The sequence below is a fragment of the Piliocolobus tephrosceles genome, chromosome 12, assembly GCF_002776525.5.
Source record: "Piliocolobus tephrosceles isolate RC106 chromosome 12, ASM277652v3, whole genome shotgun sequence".
NCBI lineage: Eukaryota > Metazoa > Chordata > Mammalia > Primates > Cercopithecidae > Piliocolobus > Piliocolobus tephrosceles.
Window position 1 is genome coordinate 99,751,640 of NC_045445.1, and position 6,217 is coordinate 99,757,856.

General features: G+C 47.1%; 1 long non-coding RNA gene across 1 annotated transcript in view; it reads right to left on the reverse strand.

The window, feature by feature from the left end:
• Nucleotides 1-3,959: 3,959 nt before the first annotated feature.
• Nucleotides 3,960-6,217, reverse strand: part of LOC116418980 — a 71,712-nt gene continuing 69,454 nt past the window's right edge. The window contains exon 3 of the long non-coding RNA XR_004229230.1: nt 3,960-4,692. This is a non-coding gene — a long non-coding RNA (uncharacterized LOC116418980). The remainder of the gene's footprint in view (nt 4,693-6,217) is intronic.

Here is a 6,217-nt window from a genome sequence, read left to right on the forward strand (position 1 = left end):
ATTCTTATCAGCAAAGGGAAAAAATAATTTATTACAGAAGAAAAAGCGACATAAAAACATAGGATGGTAGGCTGGGCGTGGTGGCTCACACCTGTCATCCCAGCACTTTGGGAGGCCAAGGCAGGCAGATCACCTGAGGTCAGGAGTTCGAGACCAGCATGGCCAACATGGTGAAATTCCGTCTCTACTAAAAATACAAAAATTAGCCAGGCATGATGGCAGATGCCTGTAATCCCAGCTACTCGGGAGGCTGAGGCAGGAGAAACACTTGAAGCCGGGAGGCGGAGGGTGCAGTGAGCTGAGATCACGCCACTGCACTCCAGCCTGGGTGACAGAGCGAGACTCCATCTAAAAACAAAACAAGCCGGGCGCGGTGGCTCAAGCCTGTAATCCCAGCACTTTGGGAGGCCGAGACGGGTGGATCACGAGGTCAGGAGATCGAGACCATCCTGGCTAACACCGTGAAACCCCGTCTCTACTAAAAATACAAAAAACTAGCCGGGCGCGGTGGTGGCGCCTGTGGTCCCAGCTACTCGGGAGGCTGAGGCAGGAGAATGGCGGGAACCCGGGAGGCGGAGCTTGCAGTGAGCTGAGATCCGGCCACTGCACCCCAGCCGGGGCGACAGAGCGAGACCCCGTCTCAAAAAAAAAAAAAAAAAAAAAAAACAAGCAAAAAAAATAAAATGGTCCTTTTCCTTTCAGGATTGCAAAGAGAACATAAAGAATTAAGCTGCATACTTTCCTAAAATCCTGAAACAGAAACCTTTCTTCAAAGTTCTAATTCTACTCCCTCTAGACAGTCATCCTCCCAGCTCACCCAGCTGGCTGCCCAGTCAGTGACTAAGAGCAGAGCTGTTTTGGCTCAGGCTGAAGTTAATCTGTGCCTTGGGCAGAGACAAACTGTTGGTGCCTCTAAGAGTGAAATCCTAAATTATTAGACCAGAAAACTCTTCTGAATAAGGGTCTGCAAGACAAACAGGTTGCCATAGACATTTATGAGGAAACAGCCATTAGCACACCCATGTGATACATTTTGCTCCATCTTTTTTTTTTTTTTCTGAGACATAGCCTTATTCTGTCACCCAGGCTGGAGTGCAGTGGCATGATCTTGGGTCACTGCAATCTCCGCCTCCCAGGTTCAAGTGATTTTCCTGCTTCAGCCCCCCAAGTAGCTGGGACTACAGATGTGCACCACCATGCTCAGCTAATTTTTGTATTTTTAGTAGAGACGGGGTTTCACCATGTTGGCCAGTTTGGTCTCGAACTCCTGGCCTCAGATGATCTGCCTCACTTGGCTTCCCAAATTGCTGGGATTACAGGCAAGAGCCACTGCGTCTGGCCTCACTTTGCTCTATCTTCTAGTCTGGTTTCCCCAGGCACTGTGGAGGGAAAACAAATGTGAGTCACTGTTCCTGTCCTCCAACTGCTTCCTGCCTCTTCGGGGAGCTCAGTCCTGTACTGTCCAAAGAGAGGACTACCAGCCTGGGCAACATAGCAAGACACCACCTCTACAAAAAATTTTTTAGAAATTAGCTGGGCATGGTGGCGCACACCTATATTCATAACTACGTGGGAAGCTGAGGCGAGAGGATCACTTGAGCCCAGGAGTCTGAGACTACAGTGGGGTATCACAACACTGCATGCCAGCCTGGGTGACACAGCAAGACCCGTCTCAAAAAAATAAAAATAAATAACAAAGGGGGACTAGCAGAGCCATGTGGGAAGTAGTAAGTCACTTGTAGTAATAGCTACTTGTAATTAATCACTTCACAAATCAAAGTAGTTCATATTTAGCCTACTCATCAGCATCTGACTATAAAGGTATCAGGCCAGAGTCTCCATTTCATAACTTACATTAAAGTGATTGTTCTCAGCCGGGCGTAGTGGCTCACACCTGTAATCCCAGCACTTTGGGAGGCCAAGGCGGGAGGATCACTTGAGGTTAGGAATTCGAGACCAGCCTGGCCAACATGGCGAAATCCTGTCTCCATTAAAAATACAAAAAAAAAAAAAAATTAGCTGGATGTGGTGGCGCATGCCTGTAGTTCCAGCTACTAGGGAGACGAGGCAGGAGAATTGCTTGAACCCAGGAGGCAGAGGTTGCAGTGAGTCAAGATCATACCACTGCACCCAGCCTGGGCGAGAGAGCAAGACTCTGTCCAAAAAAAAAAAAAAGAGAAAACAAAACAAAAAAAACCACCACCAAAGTGATCATTCTCATGTTTGAATTGGAAAATTAATTTGAACTAACCAAACTTTAGTTGCCTCCTTCTTGAATGACATCAGTTCACTTCCCTTCCTTCAGCTGCCCTCCCTCCCTCCTCTTAGGCCATTTGGGCTGCCAAAACAAAATATGATAGGCTGACTAGCTCATAAATGACAGAACTGTGAGAAACAGTTCCAGAGCCTGGGAAATTCACATTTGAGGTGCCGCAGATTCAGTGTCTGGTGAGGGCCACTTTCTGGGTCACAGTTGGTGCCTCCTCGTTGTGTCCTCACACATGGTGGAAGAGGCAAGGGAACTCTCTGGGTCCTCTTCTCACTGATGTCACTCACTAATCATCGTTCAAGGCCCCACCTCCTAATACGATTATATTGGGAATAAGTTTTCAAGGTACTACTTCTGGAGGGACACAGACATTCAGATGAATAGCACTGCCCTCTCTCAATTCCTTGAGCATTGCTCACCTCTCCTTCAGCCCAGGGCATACTGCATGACCATCAGTTGTTTTCTGGGGTCAGGCTGTGGACCCAAACCCACAAAGTCAGGCACATTCACTTCTGTATTACATCCCGGGCTCAGCAGAGGTCCTGGACCCATGTAAGGAGGCAAGTGTGTGTTAAGGGAGGCTGAAGGTTTGTTGAAACCTTTGGAATGCCTCATTCACAAGTTCATTCATTCATTTACTCATTCATCCAACAGCATTTTTTTTTTTTTTTTTGAGACAGGGTCTCACTCTGTCACCCAGGCTGGAGTGCAGTGGTGCAATCATGACTCACAGCAGCCTCGACCTCCCGGGCTCAAGCAATCCCCCAGTCTCAACCTCAGTCTCCCGCGTAGCTGGGACCACAGGCACACAACACTATGCCTGGCTAATTTTTTCATTTTCAGTAGAGACGAGGTCTCGCTATGTTGCCCAGGCTGGTCTTGAACTCCTGGGCTCATGTGATCCGCCTGCCTGGCCTCCCAAAGTGTTGGGATTATAGACGTGAGCCACCGTGTCTAAAATCTGGACACCAGCGATTTCTTAAATGTCTATACACGCCTGAAACTGAAATAAGGCCGGGAAGTCTCTTGCCCACTTAGCAATTACAGAGAAGGGATATATGGGCTTATAGTAAATGTGACGGGCAAGTCCAGGGGGCCCTGGGAACCCACAGGAGAGGCATAGAACTTGAACCCGGGGTGTCAGGGAAGGAGTCCTGGGAAAAGTGAGGTCTCAGCTAAGATGTGAAGGTTGAACAGGAGTTTGACATATGAATGGGGTGAGGGGATGTGGGAGGTGGGGGCCGGATTTCTGAGGAAACAGTACAGCTTTATTTGCGCTGGCTGTGTCGCTTTGAGCAAACAAGTCACAAAAATTCTCTGAATCTCAGATTCCCATTACTAAAATGGGGATAAAAGGAGCTGCCTCGGCCAGCCGCAGCAGCTCACGCCTTTAATACCAGCACTTTGGGAGGCCGAGGCAGGCGGATCACGAGGTCAGAAGTTCGAGACCAGCCTGGCCAACATGGTGAAACCCTGTCTCCACTAAAAATACAAAAAATTAGCTGGGCATAGTGGCGGGTGCCTGTAACCCCAGCTACTCGGGAGGTTGAGGCAGGAGAATTGCTTGAACCCAGGAGGCGGAGGTTGCAGTGAGCCGAGATCACGCCACTGCACTCCAGCCTGGGTGACAGTGTGAAATCGTCTCAAAAAAAAAAAAAAAGAGAAAGAAAAAAGAAAAGGAGCTGCCTCGTGCATCTGTTGTGAGGGTTAAATGAGATCATGTGGACCAAGTGCCTGGCATATAGTAGATGCTCAATGGACATCTGATGGCACAGGGGTGCCTTAACGATCCCTCAGCATGACACCATGTATCAAAGTCAGGCAGATCTCTTGTGTTTTGTCAAAGATCCACTTTGAGATCCTACCCACCTTGGCTCTCAAGCGGTATTCACCTTGGCTCTTAAGCTGAGAGTGGACTAAGAAGGCCTCAAGTGTTCAGCTAGTGATGACAGCTGAGCAAACCAACAGGTAGTTACTGCACATGCCGGGCCATCAGATGCCAAAAAATTTTGTTTTGCAAATTATATAGACCAAAAGGGAAATTGAGCCTGACAGTTCCAGTATGTAGATGTGAGAACGCACTAAAGAAATCTCTACCTGAAGCCTGGGGAAGGGGCTGTTGATGGTCCTCTGCTCGCATCATTTTCAGCTCCTGTCACCAGCAGCAGCTTCATCTTCCTTTTAAAAATTTTTATTGAAAATAGAAACGAGGTCTCACTATGTTGCCCAGGCTGCTCTTGAACTCCTGGGCTCAAGTGAGCCTCCCGCCTCAGCCTCCCAAAGTGTTGGGATTATAGACATGAGCCACCACACTCAGCCAGCAGCTTCATGTTCTAAGAGGGCAGACTTCACGTTTAGGATCCTGAATTTCTCTGTATGGAAGTAAGCAGATCACACCTTCTCAAGCAGGGAAATGCTCAGCTCTGCCAAAAGAGAAACAAGTTATTGAGACTGAGAAATTTCACATTTTTGATGAGTTAGCTGAGTTTGCAAACAGTAAACTGTATTTTCAAAGACACGATATTGTAGCAACGTCTTCAGAATAAGATCAGGTAACGTAATTGATCCTAAATTTGTTATTTTGGAGCCAAGTAATCAATAGCTGCCTCGTGACTTGGGCATCTTCCTTCTAGATCATGGCTCTGTGAGAACAGCAGCTCTGCCCATGTTGTTCACCACAGGGCTGAACACCGCGCCACATACTTAGCATTCAAACTTATTCTCCAACCTGGGTGACAGAGTGAGACTCCATCTCTAACAAAAAAAGAAAGAAAAAACTTTGTTGAATGAGTGAATTTTGATTAGATGGATCTAATACATTGTATAACATTCGTAAGTATTTCTCTCCTAAGTCCAATCCTGTTTGTGTAATAACAACTTCATTGAATTATTTTACCAGAATAATTGGATATCAAGGATGGGTCTGTCAGCTACCAAACCACTCCATCATATTAGATTTCTCTCTTTGAGAACCCTGACATGGCTCCGTGATCCACAGGAACACATGTGTCTGTGTGTGTATGCATATAATGTACACACATCTGTTTGTCTGAACAAGGGCCATATAAAGACAGTGTAACTGTCAAGAGCCTTTCCAGCTCATTAGATGGGTTCCTGGACATCTCTTAACTCTTTGGTTCAGCTTTCCCCCTGCAAAGTGGAGATGTATTTCAGTTTCCTATTTCAGTGGAAGTTTAGAATTATTGTGACATCATTTTCCTGAATGACAAATGTCCACTTGACTGCAGGGAATTCCTTTTAGGAAACTGAAGATCAAAAATTGAAAATTTATATTACAAAGCAATATTAAGATGTATACCGTTTTTTTTTTTTTTTTTTGAGACGTAGTCTTACTCTGTAGCCTAGGCTGGAGTGCAGTGGCGCAATCTCGGCTCACTGCAACCTCTGCCTCCCGGGTTCAAGCGATTCTCCTGCCTCAGCCTTCTGAGTAGCTGGGATTACAGGCACACACCACCACCCCTGGCTAATTTTTGTATTTTTAATAGAGACGGGATTTCACCATGTTGGTCAGGCTGGTCGTGAACTCCTGACCACGTGATCCGCCCGCCTCAGCCTCCCAAAGTGCTGGGATTACAGGCGTGAGCCACCACGCCTGGCCAAGATATACGCCTTTATGTTGATCAAAAGCAAACCTACTCACTGCTTAATCAAAATATGAAATGTGGGCCAGGCGCGGTGGCTCACGCATTAATCCCAGCACTTTGAGAGGCCGAGTGGGCGGATGACCTGAGGTCAGGAGTTGGAAACCAGCCTGGCCAACACAGTGAAACCCCATCTCTACAAAAAATACAAAAATTAGCCGGGTGTGGTGACAGGTGCCTGTAATCTCAAATACTTGGGAGGCTGAGGCAGGAGAATTGCTTGAACCCAGGAGGCAGAGATTACAGTGAGACAAGATCACGCCACTGCACTCCAGCCTGGGCGACA